Below are 21,869 nucleotides of genomic sequence, written 5' to 3'. Positions count from 1 at the left end.
CCTGTACTAGATTCCTCATGATGTCTCATGATGTGAACATATTTCTTCTCTTTATCTTCAAATGTCATGGAAAGTTTTGGAAGTTTTCAGCGGTGAAACTTACTGAAAAATAATCCATTGTCTTGTTTACTTGCTTTTCTTCAAATTGAGTTTGTAAAAAAAAAAAAACACAAAAAGTGTGTAAACATAATCAGGTGAACATGATCATGTTTTTTTAAGGAAACCATTCGCAATGATGGTTACAGCTACTTATACTGTAAATTCACTCTTGGTACAAAACACCATCATCTCACACTAAGATGGACACAGTGGAAACTCTGAACCATAAGTGTTGGAAAAAATACTGAAGTATTCTGTCTCTATTTTGACTCAATGGGTCGTTATTTCAAAATAGTACGGTATTTTCCACACTATAAAGCACACCTAAAAGCCTTACATTTTCTCAAAAATCGGCCATGCGCCTAATAATCCGGTGCGCCTTATGTGTGCACTGAGTTCCAAAAATCTGTAAAAATGTTGTGTGACTTTGGTAAGCTCTCAGGGACGTAATACGTACACTACGTACGCTGGCAGCGATAAACCAATCAGAGGACATTACGTAATACGTACAGTACGTGCGCTTACCTCCGCCACGCCTCCGGTAGGTATAACTACCGGTATGTTGCAAAACAACATTTGTTTCTTCCTAACCATTATACGCTCCACACTCCAGTCCAGTAGGTGGAGGTAAATGCACCTTAAGTTGGTTTGCCATCCGCCAATAAAAATCAGATGCTTACGAGGTACAATTCAAACTACAGGCTATCAGTTACACGGTTGTAAATGGGAATAGAGCAGCTGAAAGAATTCAACATGTATGTATCTATGGTTCGGAAATGGAGGAAGCAAGAAAATGTACTGCGCCAAGTTAAGAAGACACAGTAGATGAGGACTTTGATGGATTTGTGGGAGAAGATTGTTCAACTAAACTCACTGTTTTGCTTCTGTTACCTTTTTGTAGACCGTATGTTTTAGCATGCGCCTTATAATACGGTGCACCTTATGTATGGGTTAAGTACAGAAATAGAGCCCGTAATTGAGACTGCGCCTTAGTGCGGAAAATACTGTACATCATTATATCAAAATAATATCTTATCCATACCAGGTATGAAGCAGATTGGTGTAGTCGCACTAAATATGTTGAATAGATAGATAGATAGATAGATAGATAGATAGATAGATAGATAGATAGATAGATAGATAGATAGATAGATAGATAGATAGATAGATAGATAGATAGATAGATAGATAGATAGATAGATAGATAGATAGATAGATAGATCGATCGATCGATCGATCCTGTGTAGCACCCACTGTCTAGCGTTTGTCAGTTCTTGGTCCAGTTTGTTTGTTTTTTATCATGGTCATATTCTTTGTTTTTATGTGTTTATGAACTCTAATCTGCACTTGTATCTGCCTCCACTGGGATAGGCTTGGGATCCACTGCAACACTGACCAGGATAAAGCAAATATTGAAAATCAATCTTGAATCTTATTATTTATACTTAATAACTCATTATTTATTTTTGACCTAATAAAATACTATTTCAAAATATTTCTTTAGTTTCACTTAATATATCAAACTCAGTAATAGAGGGACGTACGTACCACTTCTAGGAGAGGAACGAAAACAATACAGCTAGCTGAAATATTAGCTAAGACTTCCTGTTGTGTTTCTTTTCTTTTCTTCAAAGGCACTACATAAATAAATAATATATGAAAATAATTGTGATATATGCATCCTCCAACCCTATCTATAACCACCAAATGCATATCCATATCAACTGTGTCTATTTTGTATTATTTGTTTGTAGTTCCTGGTATTCTAATAAACTCTTGTACATTCTGCTAGATCGGATAATGCACAACAGTCAGCTGGACTAAAAATATTCTTTGTTTTCCAATGTCTTTAAATGATAGCTTAATTACAGTAGATGTCAGAGACTCTATAGCCGTCCACTTTTTTAGACAAAGCAGTCGGCCAGTGGTTCCCTGGAGTCATCCCATTGCTTAAACTAAATACGGGATCTATGTCTGGCCATCACACACTAACAATAAAGCTGTGTGACACGAATGTCAGGCTGCCAGAGGCACAATGAGACAGCAGCAGAGATCTCCCAGCAAGCACCAGGCCAATCAGGCAGACCGCACAGGCTGTCTGGACAGACACTCCCCAGGGCCAGTGTGTGGTGTTGGTGGATTTGGTAGAAGTGATGAAGACAGGAGCAGTTGGAAGAGTCATTCACTGTCTTTATTCAAACCAGTGAAACATACTTACCTGTGTTTCTCACCCTCTTTATCAAACCCAATATTTTGTCCCTGTTTTCCAGTGGAACACTGTCACGATTCTTTCAGAGCCAGAAGCTTCCTGACAGTCCAATCCTGAGGCAATAACTATTCCCTTAGTTCAGAAATTATTTCTGAACTATTTGTCCAGCTCCGGAGACTGTTTTTTAAAGCTTTGAAGGACATTAGTATAACCAGATTCTAGTATTTGGCAAGGTTCTTCACAAATTCTGGCAAAGTATCTGTTCAGAGGGAAATCTAATCTTTAATCTCTGTGTATAGGCAAATAAAAAGGAACAACCGACATCCAACCATTCAAGCCGGGGGGAGTTTCAAGGTCAGTTAAATATTATTATACTTTTGCATTTTCATTCAAAAGTTCCAGCCTGAAAATGTGCTTTAAAGGCCTAGCTCATAATTGCTCTAAATGCAATTTCAAGCCAGTTTTTTTATGCTACACATTTAGTCCTCTATTAACTAGTTATTCTAGTTAAGCTTTACCATGTGTAAATTATTCAAGCATCAAATATAAACATTTAAATGTCAGCATAGATTATATAGCAATATTATAGATGTTTTTTAAGTAAAAAGGCAGCTAAATTGTTGATCTCTCACCCCATTTATTTATTTACAAATTCATGTAATTCATCAGGTACAAAATAAACACTCATTGGCTAAATTCTTTTTAAACTTAACACTTATTAGCATCTTAGGCTTTATAAAATACATAAGATTTGTACAATTGGCGAAATGCATGTACCACATCTGCATTTGCATGTTTATTTTTTTTTTTTTACAACAACACGGTTACCGCATTTCAGAATGCAAAATATTCATCATATATAGGAGGGAAGAAAAGCCTCCATAGTAACAGTGTAATACTATAACTATTGCCTCTTCCTCTTAACAATCTCTCATCTTTGATATAACCGTGTCTTATTAGGGGTGATGATCTAATTAAATCAAATGAGCTCACAACTACTGAACACAATGCCACAAACAAACCCCGCCCCCTCTATTAGCCATCTGTTAGCCTGCTAACACATTAGCTGTCTCAAATTTGAGTATTATAAGTACTGAATGTTCTAAGTGTACAAAATTTCACTGCAATGCCACTGCATCCTAGAAAACAAATTATGGTTCATCATTTAGTGAACCTTCCTTAATGTTGTGACGTGTCCGTTCTTTCTGCGGTGTCCTCTATTCCTACCTTATCATTTCACACCCATATTAAGTTGTTTTACTACATCATATTTGACATGGCATTTAAAGGACCCTCAGGGTGGAAGTGACAACTGTGGTGCTCAGCCACACTGTTATCAGCACCTTTTTAGGGACAATGTTCAAATAAAAAACCCTGCATGATAAATGAGCAAGTTAAGTTAAAAGAAGCTGGTTAGTATTAAATGTACAGCATAGAAATATTAGTGGGTTGTGGTTAGTGTACAACATGATAAGAGTGAGCTCACTGTACTACAGGATAGGAGCAGAACTTCCAAGCAAAGTCTTGTTGCAAATAATAAAGCAAAGCCTTAATAAAGATTTAGATGCTCTATAGAGTGTATTAAAGGCAACCTATCAACGGATTCTCGACAACATGTCAAACTAATCATGTTTAACTCTCGTTCAATAACATGCTATGAGAAAATTTCATAGTGCTAATATGATCTACTACTCTTTAAAACCTTCAAAGTAGAATATCCAAATTAAATAAAGCCAAAATGGCAAAAATGCAGTACTCTATACACCGAATGTGTATAGATTTTTTGCTAAAAATCTTTAACCCTAAACTGGGCTGTCTAAATATAAGGAAAGAGAAAGTTAAAAGATCATACAATGCATACAGATTATCAACAACTGTTGCCATATTGTTGGAAAATAATCGATTGGCTGATTGATGGCAGTCAACTGACAGGTTGTTGACAGTCCACAGATGCATTATTGAATGTTTGTGCAGTATCCATACAGTGATCTAGCCAAATAATGTGTTACAAAAATAAACAGTGTTATCACCTCCTTTATCATCCTCCTAAGGGAAGACATCAGCGGCACCTGTTTTGCTGGCATCCACCTCTAATTTAAAGGGTTTATTAAGGTCATTTTCAACAAGCAGCAAGGGACTTGGCTAACAATAACTTTACAGTTTTAAAGACCATTTAACACTCAGAAGACCAAACACATGGGATTCTTTCTTGTAAGGAGTTAGCAAATGGTCAAACTACATCAGGAAAATTCTTACAGAAGCAATGATAATAGCCAATCATGTCAGTAAAATCTTATTTAAGTTCAATTAGTAGCATATTTGCAGAAAGGAAGGTAAAAAGGACTAAATTACAAATCCCTGATGCACTTTTGCTAAAGAAAAAGATCAGCCCTAAATTCTTCTTTCTGAAAGGTCATAATTAACTAATAATGTCTAATAAATATATGATATTATGCCTGAATAATATTAATCATTCATAATTAATCAGATACAATACAGAACTGTGTTAAGAACGCATCTGTTTAATCTGTGTTTCCAAGTAATCTTGTATATCTAGGTTGTATTGGATGACTATGCACAAAAATAACTGGAAAAAAAACCCCAACACTAAACAAAACTACAAAAATAAATAAACGCCTTGACTAAACCACATCTCCAATCCCCCATCCTGCCAATCAACCCAACCTAGCACCAATACTGGAGAACTTCAATTGAGGTCAGTAAAAGTGGAAATTTCCTTCAATTAGGTCAAGTTGAATAACAAATTTATCTGAGCCAACACGACCCACACAGTCCTCCACACATGGAATTGAAAATGAGTACGTTTTTTTTTCTTTCCACGATGTCCGAATCCAGTTTCATCACTAGAACACAAGTGGCTAATAACAAGAAAGGATAGCCTTATAAACACTTTAAATGTCTGACATGAAAAGAACAAGTAGTATACCATGCTGAATAACTAACAACCAATACATTCTGCTGAATAATACATATGCATATACGCTGAATAAATAGTAATATATTATGCTGAATAAATGTGGTTCAATAGCATCTGAACATGTCTAAATAATAGCACTGGAGAACTCTCAATTACAGTCTTAATATTTATTTTTATAGATCAGTTCGAAAGGGCTATTTGTTTATTTTTTTGGATAAAATGATGTAAAGACTTGGTTAAATAGTCAGAAGAGACAATTGAAGTAAAAATGACACTTCAATAATTTTGGAGTTTAAGGTTGAGTTTTTCTTGAATTTCATATGGCCCAGTCAACCTAGCTTGCAGTGAGCATCCTCACTCCAGTTTAAATGCTAAAAACCTGCTGCTGTCTTTTGGTCATAATGACTTTTCATTTCCGCCTGGAAGTAACTTCCAGCTTTTCTAGCCATGTCCCTTGCCAGCCGTAAGTGCTTATAAAGAGAGAGGATGTAATCTATGTTTCATTTACTATGGCATGGCAGAGCAGATAAAAGAATTTCTCTGACAAAACGTTCAACAGCCAACAGATAGAGTGAGCCAAAATGAGCTCAGAAGCGTTAAAACCAATCAGTATGTTTGCAGGGTATTTTTAAAGGTCTGTCTGAAACACTTGTGTGCACCCTGGGATTCAGGGTGGTACACACTTGGTGTTTGATGTCTAAATTAAGGGCTATCCACAAAAACAACTGAAACATGAAGTGAGAGTGTTGGCTGGTCTGATGAAGGTGGTACAAAATTTGTAGACCTTGATAACTTTGATCTAAGGGTGTATGTAGAAATAGCCTCAGGAAATCTGCTGACAACACACATATGTGTTAATAAATAAAATGCACTTGAATGAGGCTGTCAATTAATATGTAATAGGCTGTAATAAAATAGGGGAAATAAGGTGATGAAGCTTTCCATCAATATCCATATGACAATAAAGAACAGCATATGACTTCACAGTGGGCCAACCAAGATTTCTTAGCATGAGAAATGTTTTATGAAACCTTACTTTACCTGAAAATGGACTGACATCTGACAGTGACAATATATAACTCCTATATAGATGAAACATTCAGTTTAAACACTGTGTTACAGCTTTCTGGAGACTACAGAGAAGACCGTTTTCTCATTTAGACACAATTTTAAATAAAGTACATGATGTTAATGCGTTAAGATCAGGGGACATATCCAATTTAGCCTATGTAGGTTCAACAGATGAGGAATTATCATTACAAAGACAGGATTCATACAGATGAAACACATTAACTAACTCTTTCCCCAGAATAAAAGAAATAGAACTAATTTGGTAACTGAGGGTTTAGAACACCTGACAGGGCAAGTATATGTTGTGCAGGGGCACACAAATTGCAGCAATCTTAATTAACACATACCAAGGCCAGTACAGGAATCTTTACACATACACTCTCTAGGATAAACAGCTAAACGCCATCAGTAGCACTTAATATGTTAATGGGCTGCTTCACATCATTAACCGCCAATGAAATAAAACCAGAAAACACAAACAACTTAAATGCAGACTCGGTGTTGGGCTCAGGACACTCTGGTAAGATATTTAAGACATTAGCGTTCTTAACAGATGCCAGCTCTCTAACACTATTACGTTTTATTGGAGGACATACAGCAATTCAGTGGCCTTGCTCATCACAACAGAGTGAGTGTGAGTATGAGAAGTGGTGGGTGTGCTGCTTTGTAGAGCACTGGTAGGGGCTTTACCAGGGAGATCTACCATGGCAATCATCTGGTGTATTAAAATAAACTCAACACCAAAATTATATGCCCAAGGACACAGTGATCAAATCAGCTTGTTGGCTCATTTTGAATTCAGGCTATGTTTGGCCCACCTAGACTGGTGAAAGCAGAAGAGACTGCCACAAGGGAGCAGATTTTCCAGGGTTGAAGTATGGCCAGCCATTTGCAAATCCCTGTCAGGTTTCAGAAAATATACAACAATTATTCCGACTTCTTTATCTCTACCTTGAAAAACTTTAACTTTATCTAAAGCAAGGGATCCACCAAGGAAGACGTTTTCCCCAATGAATCTACATCAGACCATGAACAATTTTTAAAAGTTCACCACCAAACTCCACAACTGTCTGGCTCTGCTGGCTGGGTGTCACAGAGTGCAGCTTTCACTGCTTTCTTTACAGGATATATGAGGAACAGGGATACTAAAATAAAGTCTGTGATTAAACAGATGTCATTTTTATGACACTTAACAAATTCCCCCAATTTGGCAAAATGTGTGGAAAATAGTAAACTTTAATGGTAAACGTAAATAGCAAAGACAGTAATGGCTATGCAATAGCACTAGCTCTGAAGTTAGGAACATAAATGAAGGGGCATTCATGCTGTTACATACACCATGGCAGTGCATTAAGTGCTGGCTTAAAGATGATACAGTATATTGTACAACTGTGAGCAGCGGAAACTGAGGCACATCACAGACATCCTTACTTTTTACTTCAATACAGTTTGGATGTTTGTACCTATATGAGAAACAATGTTCCCGACTCCGCCTCTTGTGTGTGGAGTTTGCATGTTCTCCCCGTGCCTCGGGGGTTTCATCCGGGTACTCCGGTTTCCTCCCCTGGTCCAAAGACATGCATGGTAGGTTGATTGGCATCTCTAGAAAATTGTCCGTAGTGTGTGAATGCGAGTGTGTGTGTGCCCTGCGATGGGTTGGCACTCCGTCCAGGGTGTATCCTGCCTTGATGCCCGATGACGCCTGAGATAGGCACAGGCTCCCCGTGACCCGAGGTAGTTCAGATAAGTGGTAGAAAATGAGTGAGTGAGTGAGTGAGTGAGTGAGAAACAATGTGAAACTAGTCATTTGGTATAGCAGAAAGTCATGCAGAAGATCTACACTGTTGAGATGTCTGTCTCGTTCATTCCTTCTTTAGTGGCTGCAAGGTGTGAGGGGATTTGTGGAATAGAAAGTGATCAGAGTGTAAAGTGCCAGCTACAGCTTCTTGTCTTCTATAGATTAATGCAAGCTTACAGAAGATAGCGGGAACATTTAAATGCCTCCCTTAGCACATAAATCTGGTGATTAGAACAATGAGGTCAAAGGTGTTAGCCGGATCCTCCTGTGAGAACTTTTTGAAATTCTACTGTCACTCAACAAAGACCGGAGACATGTAATAGAAAACCTCATGGGGGAGGGATTCCTTTCTCTCTCTCTCTCTCTCTCTCTCTCTCTCTCTCTCTCTCTCTCTCTCTCTCTCTCTCTCTCTCTCTCTCTCTCTCTCTCTCTCTCTCTCTCTCTCTCTCTCTCTCTTTCTCTTCACGAGACAGACCAACAAACATATGGATAGACAGGAATAAAGTTTAGAAAAAATTAAATATATATAATTCTAAATGCTAAATCTAGGTTGAATGAAATAGTAAGTGAATGCTTTCTTACGTGCTTGTCACTTTGCCTAGTCCAGATCAGAGTGTAATAAATAATTCTGCTTTAATTTCAAATGGTTCTGATTTGGTTTCATACTTCATACTATGAAGGGATTCAGAAGAAAATGCAAACAAAAACAGACATTCTGCCGTATGTCATTTGGCAAAGTGCAGGGCTAAAAGTATAGAAAGTCTTTCATTCACTTGTCACTTTCTGTGGTTGAGTTAAAGCAGGGATCAATCATGTTCAGATTCAGTGGTACTGCATTGCAAAGTTATCAAGGTTCGTTTGGACGTGAACTGAGTGGCTTTGGACTTGGTTTAGTTCATACTGTATCAATTACTGTGATTATTATTATTGTAATAGTGACACAAGTGCGAACCAAACATATACAGCAACGAATAGGTTATCACTAGAGACAAATAAAATGAAAAAACTATTTTTACTCAGATTTTCACTCAGCATGCAAGCAAACATCATTTACTGTCTAAACAACGGCATCCTGGGAGAGAAACTAGCCGGCCACGCGTGATGATTGGGTTCAGAGGTGAGGATGCCTAGTGGCCATTTCTTCCCTGGTGAGGTGCTGTAGTTCGGAGCAGGAATTAATTACAGCTTTCTCTGCCTCCATCTCTTTTAGATGGCACACACTGAAACACCATTATACAAAAGAGCAGTCAGGGGCTGCATATTTTGATGGGTGTGCCAGTGTAGTGGGAAAAAGAGTTCAGTTGCGTACACACAACAGTGTGGCTTCCTTTAACGGGAAATTCGAGTGGATAATCACAGTGGGACAGGGAAACTGCTTTTAATGCACATTATCTGTTCTGTTGGATGCATAAAAGGCCCTACGATGCAGTATCTGTGTTTGTTCGTGTGTATGTGTGTGAGTGAGTCTAACAGTGATATATGCAATGCTAAATCACCCCAGAACAAGAGAGAAGCTCTGAAAAGTTAAATTAGTCAAATTAAAGAAGTTTAATTAGTCAAAGTCAATTAAAGAAATACTCTGGGATGCCATTAATCCACCCCAGTGAGTTCTCACTGCAGCAAGTGCAAAGAGAGAGAGAGAGAGAGAGTGTGTGTGTGTGTGTGTGTGTGTGTGTGTGTGTGTGTGTGTGTGTGTGTGTGTGTGTGTGTGTGTGTGTGTGTGAGAGAGAGAGAGAGAGAGAGAGAGAGAGAGAGAGAGAGAGAGAGAATTTTTTATGATAAGTGCAGCATTGTGTGGGAAATTATTTAACAATGCAAATAAAGTTCATTCAGATCGGGTCACAAAATGCATTTCAGCACTGGCAGACGGTATTACGAGTCTCGGCCAAAAATGCTATGAGCAGGACGGCTCTTGAAACGCAGCTGTTTCCTACTTGAGCTCCAGATCAGCCATTTTGTTGATGTCTATAACTACTCATAAAGGAGGAAAATTATTTAATCCACCACAAACTAGAGTAGCTGTGTGTTTAACAAGGACAAAATCAGACCAATTCACAATGAAAGACAATTAGTGTATAGTTTATTCCATAGTGGATATCCCTTATTAGCATAGGGAGTTTTTCCTTACCACTGCTGCCTGACTCACCTCACACTTAGTCTTTGGGGATAAATACATACACATTTAAATATATCTAACATTAATCTTGAATTTTGTATTCTATTAAACTCTACATTATTCTTTATGATAACCTTTTTTCAATGTTTATGTTCTGTAAAGCTGCTTTGTCAGTTGTAAAAAGCACTACACAAATAAACTTGAATTAAAAAAAAAGCCCTACATTAAAAACAAGCTTGGATATGTGAAGAAAACTCCTTTAATGTATATGTGACAAACACCTCTTATTATTTTTAACTGTTTATTTATTTTTTAATTTTTTTAATTTTTTAATTTTCATCACATTTTGAAAAATCTTGATTTGAGTACAAATAAGCATTGAACTTGTCTCATACACCTGCAAATTATTCCAGTAAGTGCATTCAGAGTGTGGACTTTTATCTCAGTCTGGATTAGTTCACAAAAGCACAAGGAAGTGGAGGAGTTAGTAGGCGTTAATCGATACAGTCAGCAAGAGTGTGGAGTTCCAATGTCTGGGAGTGTGTCATACTGATGAGTTTCTGGCCAAGCTGAGAGCTGAGACAAGATAGGAGGGCACTTCACTTGGCTCCTAATCCCCAGAGTTAATGTAGTGCACACTGCAAGGCTTTAATAGGGAGTCTAGAGCATATCAATTCTGCAGAATTCTGACTACAGTGATAAGAGAGCTGAGCTAGTCATGCTTCTGTAGCTTTTGGGCCATCCTCACACCCACCCACACACACCCACCCACACCCACACCCTGTTACGATTTGACCGGGGGATAGGAGGCAAATGTGACACAGAAGCCGCTTGGAGTCAGGTGAAGGGTGATTTATTAGTGCACACACTGTGTAAGTAATAAAATAATCCACAAAGATTAAAAAAAAAATAATAAAACTGTACAAATTTTAGCCTATGCACAAAATATTTAAGCTAGTTCATCTAAATCAATTGACCTGAACCACCTCAGTAAGACCAAAGCATTTACTTGGTACACCGTCTACAAACACCAACTCCTACAATAAACCACCCAGACTGACTGTGTGGGAGCCATTTTATTCTCTTAATCCATTCTATTCTAATTCAATCATCCTGGATCTAACCATTCTAAAGTTGGCAGGGGGTTCTCTCCTCTAACTATAGGAACATGGGCAACAATCATTGGCAACAACATATACATTAATGAAAAGAAATAAACACAAACATACGATTCAACACATGTCCAACCACTATTAAGACTTTAAACACCAAAACAATACATTTTTATACAGGCATGAACTGGTGACCCATATGATGTCACACAAAAATGGCTTCTCAGCATGTGCATAAAAGTCCTAGGTTGTATATTGCACAGGTTTGGCTCCGGGAAATGGAAGCTGGTGAGTGCTTGTCTAATCTGACAAATACTGTACATTGTAGTTTCAGAAACTGCATAAACTACACAGCTGCACAATGCATGCAAGTGTCACATCACCCTCAGCCACAAAGTCCCAGCAAACATTGTGTCCTAGATACAAGGACTACACTCTATCTACACAATACACAAACACACACTTCCCCACTTACAATCTTCCAGCTACTGATTAAACAAGTCCTGTGTAAACACACACACGCATATTTGTATATATATATATACACACACACACACACACACACACATACATACATACACAACAGGACTTGTTTAATCAATAATATAAAATAATATTATAATATTCTTGTGTTTGCTGAAATATTTCAGACCGTTTGCTGGACTGTATTACTACTATTATTAATAATAATAATAATAATAATAATAATAATAATAATAATAATGTTATCTTCTGTGATAACATCTGCTATCTACTGTGGTTCAAGTATAAATGCACTTCCAGCCTTTAAATAACCAGGTCTTTTGGCAAATAATGATGTTTCAATCTCTTTGTCATGACGAGCATTGTAAGTGTGAAGAAGAATAGATTATTGTAATTAGGTCTAATCAAAGTGTAGCAATGAATATATATGTAGAAATTGCACTAAATATTAGACTAAATATTAGCCTAGATTAGCTTTTTTTATATCAAATATTTAAAGTCTAGGTTATTTATAAATATAATAATTTTAAATATTGGATTGCTACAGCTGCATTTGATGGCAATTGTGAGAGGAGCTTCTCAGAAACTGGATAATGATGTTATAATCCTGTCCATGACTGTGTGCATGTATACAAATGCAGAAACAATATGGCAGTAGGAGGGAAGGGGAAAAAATGGACATGAACTCAACACTTTAGATGACAAGCTTTAGAAAACAACAATACGCCTACATTTTCAAACTGGCATCACTGATTTAGCTGCTTTTCTTCCTTCAACAACACACCAAAGACTGTGAAAAAAAAAAAATCATCAACTGTCACAGTACCTGGTAGTTTTCTAGCACTACTGAATATTTAAGTTCAGTCGACTTTCTGTAATTCCAACATAATATGGCAGGTTGACAGTTTAAGGTCTCTTAAAATTGTAGATTAGTCTGGAGAGGTTTTTATCGCTATGTTATACACAGGCACACACACGCGCGTGCACACACACAGACACACACACAGATTCACATAAATGTCAGGGGAAAACTGGGTGAGATTTCATTCTGGTCATCCATACAAACACACACACACAAAAACACACACACACACACACACACACACACACACACACACACACACACACACACACACACACACACACACACACACACACACACACACACGCGCGCACTCTAATTTACACCTATGAGCAGTTTAGCATAATCCACCAAGCAAATCCACCTACATGCATGTTTATGGGAGGAAGCACAAAACTGGAAAGCCTGAAGGAACCCACACAAACAAGGGAAGACCACATGTCACTCCAGATGTTCATTTTTTGCAGTAATATCAGACAGCTGAATAAGGAGACCTCAGCTATCTTTTTATCTTTGCATTAGATCTGAAAATCATGGTGAGATAGTATTATTGTCAGCTTTTCTTTACAGTTTAGTAAAACTACTGAGATGTCAGTATCACATTCTTTTATACAGAAGGTTACAGACAGGTGGAGGTCTGTGAATTCAGAATCACAACAGGTCTGGGAATGTCATTAGCCTCTGTTTATTCATGTAGATTTAGGGCTTTTGTGCTCATCGGCAAATTAATACAGCAGGCACTGTCGGGAGGCTCAGAGCTAGAAAATTATACCAATGGCATCCGGAGAAGAAATTGACCCTAATAATGTTTGTGTTGTTCATTGGTAACTGCACTCACAGCCAGCTAGTGACACTCCTCAGGTGAAAAGGATTCTCTGTGTCTATTGGAGTAACAGATTAAAAATGGGTAGGAGAAAAAGAAAAAGGAAATAACTATTCTTTCATTAAGAATAAGAATCTTCATTATAATCCTCAAACATCAAATGTTTTATTTGAATAAACTTTTCTTTGTGTCAGAATTTTGAGAGCATTACTTTTTCTGTCTTGAAAAGACTTTTTTTTTCTTTGACCCATGAACAAACTGCATATTACTCTCTAGACCAAATTTAATCTCACTTTACTGTCAGATCCATCATCCGGAACAAAGCGAGCAATCGAGCTTGCATCAGACTGTATTTGGTCCTTATATTTAGTGCTATAGATACTAAAGAAGCAAAAAGCACACACTCACTTTTCTACAATTATGTTCATTCATTTGACAGATGCTTTTATTCATAGCAATGTGGTAGAGAGGCTGAATCCAGATTTTTAAGACCGAGCTTTAAATAACTGACCGGAAGATGTGGAAGAATGGAGACACAACTGAAGACACCCATGCACACAAACACACACAAAACCCAGCAGAATGTGATTTTGAGCCTTTCTTCGTTGATAAGCCGTCAAATCAGTCATCTCATTAGCGTCCCGCCTCTGACATCAACATCCTAACTGATTACAGTGAAAAATGGCCGCTTTCACTTTAATTAATTCATAGCGGTAAAACGACTCTGACAGCAAATAAAATTTAACTTGCTGCAATTAAACAGCATTTTAATTGGGCTAAACTCTCAAATCCCCTAGAACTAATCTGATACCTTACATCGTTGACAAGAGAGAATGGTCACGGTTTCTCTGACATGTAACATTAGACTTTTTTTATTAATCCAATCAGATTCTCTTTGTTTCCTCTTGATAATTTTACTCACTGCAGTCTATTCAGTCTTGTGTGTGTGTGTATGTGTGTGTGTGTTTCTTTAACCTAGAAGAGAAATATAGAAAACAAACAGAAGGAAAGGATTTATAAAGTTATTCAGGTTGGCACAGTTTTGTCACACAGAAATAGGCTATAAAAGGTCAAACCTTTCCAGGAGTGATTAGAAAGATCATTATCTGTATTGGAATCTCACATGATGTCGAAAATGTAAAACTTTACAGATACCGATATGCAATTCATATTTTTATTGGTTTTAAAATGTTTTATTAATATTGTGCTGCAATATTACACTGCTGCTGTGCCCTTATAATATATATATATATTTTTATATAAAATTGCATATAATTTGCATATTATATAATATTGTATCCAGTTATTTGAACTTGTTAGAAGCTCAATTTTGTACAAATGAACAAATAAAATAAATGAATGAATGAATGAATGAATGAATGAATGATGCTTGAGGGCCCCGCTTGATGTCCCTGTATAGATCAGGCCTAATACCTAACACTTTTCAAGCCCTATAAACTTCCTTTTTACTGATAAAAGACTTTTTGTTTCATCCGGATTGAATTCTGAAGTTTATCTATTAATGGAATAGTCAAAACAGTCCAAAAATAAATGTTTTTCAAACTATTTTTCTGCTCATTAAAACCGTAATGGTGGGAGTCACTGATGCATATGCTAAAGAAGACAATTATTTTCCAATACTGCGAAGGTCCCAGCATGAGATCCTCCAGAGAAGGGGTGGCTTTTGATCGGAAACCTACTGCTGTGTGTGTGTGTGTGTGTGCGTGTGTGCGTGTGTGTGTGTGTGTGTGTGTGGTCCTTCAGACCATTAAAAAAGACATGCCACAAGAGGGGACAAAAAAAAAAAAACATGGCACATCTGAAATGACTGTTTTGCATGTGGTCATTGAGGGCCAGCGGATGAATATGGATTAGCTTCTTGTTCTCACTTGAGTGTTTTTCCAGTTAAGAAGACAAGCTCCTACCTGCTGAGCTGAGACTGCTTAATGAATGGCATTAGATTCAGAGGTAGCTTCTTATAAATTAATCCGGCCATAATAATAAAAATAACAAAAACAAGAACACTATTGAAAGGAGGTCTAAGTACATCTGTCATGATAGGATTTTCACCACCTCCATGCTCTCCAATAATAATAATAATTGCAATACTTACAATAATAATAACAATCATCATCATCATCATCATCATCATCATCCTTATTTGTATAGCATTTTTTCATATTCAGTCCAAAGAACAAGTTCTTTATGACAAAGAATCAAGTGCCAAGACCTTAAAGTTAAACAGACACAGTAATCAGGATTTAAAAGCAGATATCGAGCGAGCGTTCCTAATGTTCTCTGGAACGCTATTCCAGAGTTTACAGGCGGTGTAAGTAAAACGTCTTTCATCAGTGGTGACTGATATCTGGGATTAACAGTAGGCCTGCCTCAGCTGAGTGAAGTGCTTGGGATGGGCTATACTGTTTCAGGAGATCAGTGAGATTGGCCATTGAGCTTTAAATGTCATGAGCAGGAAATGAATAGACATCCGGTGGATCATGATTAAGATTGATTTAATGTGCTTTTCCTTTCTTCGTGGTTTCAGACATTTTGAATTTGCCTTTGCAACTTTAATCTATATAAATACTAGTGTGATAATGTGGAATGTGGCTTTGTGATCATAGTCATGTTAGTTGACTGGCTAAATGTTTTTTTTGTTTGTTTTTCTTTAGTAATTCATAGTTTAGTGTGCAAGTCATTCCTAAGTCAAACTCAAAAAACTTGGGTTTCAAAATAATATTTTAAGTATTAATTTACCTGTAGAAGTTATTCCTATAGGTTAGCACAAACTACAACAACTATCAAACTATATAACAGACATCCTACTAAATACATCTTCAGTATTTACATCTTTCAGTATTTCTTATTATTAATGATTTTGTTTTAAAAAAGCAGAGCTCAGGATACAAGCGCATTAATAATTAGCAATGTTGCTGAGTTTAACACACTAAACACGCTGAACATCTGAGTAAAAAAACAAGCATTAAAAAGTCTGGCTGTGATGCTGTCCTTTCTTTCTTCCCAGTTCAATAGTGCAGTGCCAGTTCTAGGCATCTTTTGGCTCATATATATAGAATCACGCAGCGAATGCTCTCCTCTCTATGCATTCAACCTCCCTGTGATATTAAATGGCTGGCTCCAGTCACCTTGAGTTACTACAACATTACTTGCTTACTAATTTACAGCCCAGTTTCAGGATTTTATGCTTCATGAATGTGCAAGAGAGTTCAAGAGTCGGGGAAGAGGGGAGACAGCTTGGAGGGAAAGAATTCACATCCCATCAAGTCTTAGACTTGAAGGCAAGTCAGTGCTTGTGTTTTGAACAAAGAATATATGAGAGAGAGAGAGAGAGAGAGAGAGAGAGAGAGAGAGAGAGAGAGGGAAAGAGAGATAAAAAAACACATCAGAATAAGAAAACAGAGACTCTACTACAATCAAGCAGCAGCGTATGTTCACAGATGGACGACCGTCTTGCATGTTGCCCCCACCAAAAAAAGCTAAATGCTTTAAAGGTACATTTTTACAATGAATAGAAACTACTACCTACATCATCCTGTGTCTCAACAAAAGATAAAAAGCAACTATAAAAACTTCAAACTTTCAGAAGCACCGTGTTTGATGTTTTTTTCAAAAGTTACAAAAGAGTCTCATTTAAAAACTGGGCTCAGACTGGCACACAGAATCCAGCAGTTTAGAATAATGCTGTTAACAGCTTATTGTAATGTGGAGGCTTTTCTCACTTCTGTATAAAGAACCTTTCTGACAAACTACTTTCCTAGAAACACAAGAGGCATATTTAAATTTGATTTATTTTGAACTCATCTTCAGAGACTCGGAGTCTGCCATCAAAGAGTGTGGAAATATGAAGCACGTTCTTTTGAAAGGCCACTGAATCATTCTTGGGTTTGATCCACAAACGCTACAAGCATGGTGCCATATTTCAGAGGAGTCCTCTTTGTGTGTGTATGTGTGTGTGTGTGTGTGTGTGTGTGTGTGTGTGTGTGTGTGTGTGTGTGTGTGTGTGTGTGTGTGTGCATGTGTGTACACGTGCAGCCACCTTCCAACCAACTGCTGGGCACACACAGCTTTGACAAAACAAGCCACATTTCAAGAGTAATCAATTACAACATTGTGGTAAACAATAAGAAGGCAAATAGAAACGAGCCACAGAGCAAACACCACAAAGTGAAGCCTGGATCTGAAAACGTAGATTCCTAGGCAGAACCCAGACAGCCGAAGCTAATGTGTCTTACCTCAACATGAACAAACACACTCTCACAAAACACCCCTCAACCCACGGTGCAGGCTGGAGTGCTTGAGCATTGATGGGGCTCAAAAAGTCAGAGAGGTTAAGCAGATTTCTGAGAACCTACTCTGTCTCCGTAGGCAACTGCGCCTCTATCGAGATAAAAGAACCCATTTTAAACACGGTGTACACAGTTTGTCTTGACTGATCTCTATCTAACCGATAGCATGATACATGATCGCTTGATAGCTGATAGCCTAAAATGCTTATCTCTGAGATTGTAGAGTTAACTCCTACAAAGAGATTTGGCTATTGCAAAATATTTACGTTAGGATACAGAATGCTAATATGCACTTGTCAGAGGAAAATGTTGCTTACTCTGAGTGTGATTATTAGCTGAAAGAGCAAGGTTAGGGTTAGGGTTGATTTAGTTAGTGCTGCAGTAGATGCCCTAATATGTCCTGCCATATTGATTGTCCTAATTAACCTTGGCATGTTTTATTTTATCCATCAGGAAGCTCTTCTTCGCTCCATGACATTTCAATATCATGTCTACAAAAGTTCTCCCCTTTCCCTTAAAATGTTTAGGACGCATTTGTTTTCTATTCAAAAAGCATCACATGGAGCACTTTCTCTTTCCTACTGTAGTTAAGATCCTTGTCGGAAAATTAGTGCTAAACACTCCTGTTAATAGATCAGTGAACTGAATGCTTGAAACTCTATTTGTGTGTGTGCGTGTGTGCATGTGTGTGTGCGTGTGTGTGTGTGTGTGTGTGTGTGAGGGCTCCTCCTCATACCAGCCTGAAAACATGCTCATTCCTGTGTCCAATCCACTCAGCCACCTTTATTAAGGCTCCTGTGTGATGCAGGTAGGACGGAGCGGCTTGTGTCTTGTGGCTTCTGAACCCATTGGGCAGATGCTTTTATTTAAAGTTGAGAGAATCCAATCTGTTTGAACTCACAACCTTCATTAGCACACCCAAAGTATGTGGTGTGTGGTGTCGGTGCCAGAATGGTACGGCTCATTAGTACAGTGAAATGTAAAAAAAACAATACATTCTCAACCAAACTAAATCTAACTTATTGTGTATTGTTTCAACTAGAAATAGCACTCGCCTTTCTAGTACCTAGATAGAAGCTGTAAACCTAGAATGAGGTTGACCATAGATAATACTCTTAAACAAAGTTGTGTTACAGTGTGAATTTGTCAGAAAATTGGGAAAATTATAGACAAAAATACTACAACTGGTGTGTGAATAACATATTAGTATTTGGTACTGTTATATAAATAAAGGATAAAAGGGAAAAAACACTTTTTAGTCATCTTTTATAACAGCAATTAGCCAACAATTATATATTTTGTTACATAAATATGCACATTATAGCATCAACAAACAATTGTTTCATCACAGAATAATAAAAAATCTAAAATAATTGCGCCTCATTCTGTCACCAAGAAAGTGCAATGTATAAAATCCTAAAAGCTGAAAATCTAGTGTCTGTTACAAAGCTTTCTCACCTGACACATCCAGAGATGTTAAATAAAGATCTCCTTACAGAAATCTTCATCATATCGATCCCTATGCAGTTCTTTATTAAGTTAAATAACAGCACATTTTTAATCCATTATTTATTAGGCTTAGATTATGTGGCACATCCCACTATACGAGTTCCTATGAATAAGTTACTAGATATATTATATTAAAATGAGTATTCTCACTGAAACCTGAGATGTGCCTTGCAGTAAGAAAGGCTGTCAGAGCTGCCATTACAGAAATGAATCCCCTTCTGATGAATTAAATGAAAAAATTTAGCACTGCTCTGGAATAAATAATATAACTGCATGCAATGGGACTGTTTGCTTATTGGTTGGTCATGATTGCTTGGATCATTGTTGCCATATTGCTTGTCCTAACACAGACCTAAAGTCAATGAGGTTTTGTTCAATGTGCATGTTTAGCCAGTAAACAGACAGATTTCCATCCTTAGAGAAACAGCAGTTATATAAATCATTCACCATCACTGGGCTTGAAAAAGAAGTTAATATTGGTGGAGCTCAAAAGCCCAGTAAGGTCATGACCTTTAGAGATAGCCTCGACTGACTTTATGGGCTCAAACACTAAGAAAGGGGCAGGAGGGCTAGAAGGGGTTATATGAGTCTGACCTTAAAGCCCGCCCTTCCCTTCACCATGCCCACCCACACTAACACAAGTTACAGCTCTTTCTTTTCACCCGCCTGTATCGTCACTATGAATAAGAGCAACCTGCATGTGTGGGGTGTGGGGACATGTGAGACTGAGACAGCGAGACGGACAAAGGGATAGAAACACAGTGAGAGGAGGGGGAGAGCGAGAGAGAGAGCGAGAGAGAGAGAGAGAGAGAGAGAGAGAGACTGCTAAATTGTGTGTGTAGGTCTACAGGATTAGGAGAGACAAAGACATTGTTGAAAGACATAAGCCTTTCTGAAATGGAATCACTCCCCCGAGATGGAGGGTCTCTTTCCTATACATACTCCTGTTCACACACAGTCACGCACAGTACCAGTCACTTGGACTCACTCACACACACACACACACACACACACACACACACACACACACACACACACACACACACACACACACAGCTTTCACACTGACTTCTCCCTAAAAGACATTTTTAATTGAGTACGCAATCAGTGCAACTTTAACTCTGCTGATTATGACAAGAAAAAAAACTGAATATTCTCCTTAAAAAGTTTTCCAACACAAATGAATGAATCAAATGAATCCGTTTATCACAGTGGACTGGGACAAGGATTCATAGACAACCAACTGTAATTGGATAAAAAGTGAAATATCCATGAGTGCATTACTTGAATCACTGGAATTTGTCGACACCTACAGTAATGAAACTCATCCACAACTTTTTATGTATTGAATAAAGAAAAGGTTTTGATGATGAAATCTGCTCCAATGATCAAACCCATGCTGTGAAAACCTGCATTTTATATTTAGTATGTTAAACAAAATGAGTCACTGTGTTTCTAAAACAGGACAACACATCACACAAGTATTTTATAGACTTGTAGAGGAAAAGAAATGGTGAGTTTATAATTATAATACTGTTTTAGGTGAATTTTGAGACTACTGATAACTTTTACAGAATTTTTTTTAATCTCCTGTATGTGTGTGTTCACTGTAGGTTGTATAAATAAGAACTAAAATCAAACAAGACACATCAATCATGGGATTTCATTTCAAGTCAGTGACAATAAAACAACCTTAGACATCTTTGCACATTGGAACGCGGCGGTCAAACAAAGCATAAAAGACAAGAATGTGGTCAAAGCTTTCAGGTTCAAAAGTGCCAAAATGATAAGATATCAGAGAAAAGGAAGAAAGGAAAGGTCAGAATGTAAAAGCGCAGATCAGTGAGTGGTTCAGTGCTTAGACAGCAAAATAAAAGAACATGTCAAGAGAAAGTTGTTTTCTTAAAGAAAAGTTGTCACAAATGCATCAGTATGAAAGTGAGGCTTTCAAAAATGTAGATTTGAACCGCACTGCTGTTCCACCTAAAAGGTATCCCTCTGGCCAAGGCATTTCTCTTCAGTGACAATAAAACAACCTGAGATGTTTTTGAACTCAGGAACACTGTGGCAGGTTTGAATGATCTACGGCTGAAAGGATGGAAAAGTCATCAACAAATCTACAATTCTGCTTTAAAAAAAAACATAAATTCACCAAAGTTTGAACTACTTGCCAGAAATATGAAGTGAAGTTAAGAACTTACCATGTGAAGGAGGAAAAACTGTGAAGATAAATTAGAATCACAAATCCAGAGTGAGCTGTGAAACACTGTTATTTCCCCAAAAAATAAAATAAAAGAGTAAAATCCGGCTTGATAGAAAAAAGCTCCAGGTGGTCAAGTCTGAATAAGCACGCCGATCAAATCCACCTGCCTGACATGCTGAGGGTATGTGTTTGTGTGTGTGTGTATCTGCGTGAGAGAAAGTGTGTCTCGAGGGAGAGGCGTGAGCTTTCTGAGACTGGGAATAAGGCCAGTCCAGACACATACATACTCACTCTCTCTCTCTCTCTCTCTCTCTCTCTCTCTCTCTCTCTCTCTCTCTC

General features: G+C 37.6%; 1 protein-coding gene across 9 annotated transcripts in view; it reads right to left on the bottom strand.

Moving 5' to 3' along the window:
* The window catches only part of ptprfa (protein tyrosine phosphatase receptor type Fa), a 196,265-nt gene that overhangs the window by 134,662 nt on the left and 39,734 nt on the right, over positions 1–21,869 (bottom strand). For 5 of the 9 annotated variants that reach the window (XM_047813428.1, XM_047813432.1, XM_047813426.1 and 2 more), the window contains exon 1: positions 21,529–21,803. The exons of 1 other annotated variant lie outside the window; for it this stretch is intronic. The gene's annotated coding sequence lies outside the window, so the exon portion shown is untranslated. Of the gene's footprint in view, positions 1–21,528; positions 21,804–21,869 lie in introns of those variants that run through there. 3 more of the 9 variants (XM_047813429.1, XM_047813430.1, XM_047813431.1) reach the window with 1 other exon arrangement.

This window comes from Tachysurus fulvidraco, chromosome 5 (assembly GCF_022655615.1).
Source record: "Tachysurus fulvidraco isolate hzauxx_2018 chromosome 5, HZAU_PFXX_2.0, whole genome shotgun sequence".
Taxonomy (NCBI): domain Eukaryota; kingdom Metazoa; phylum Chordata; class Actinopteri; order Siluriformes; family Bagridae; genus Tachysurus; species Tachysurus fulvidraco.
Note: the sequence above shows the minus strand (reverse complement) of the source record. Positions and strands in the feature narration are given on the sequence as shown.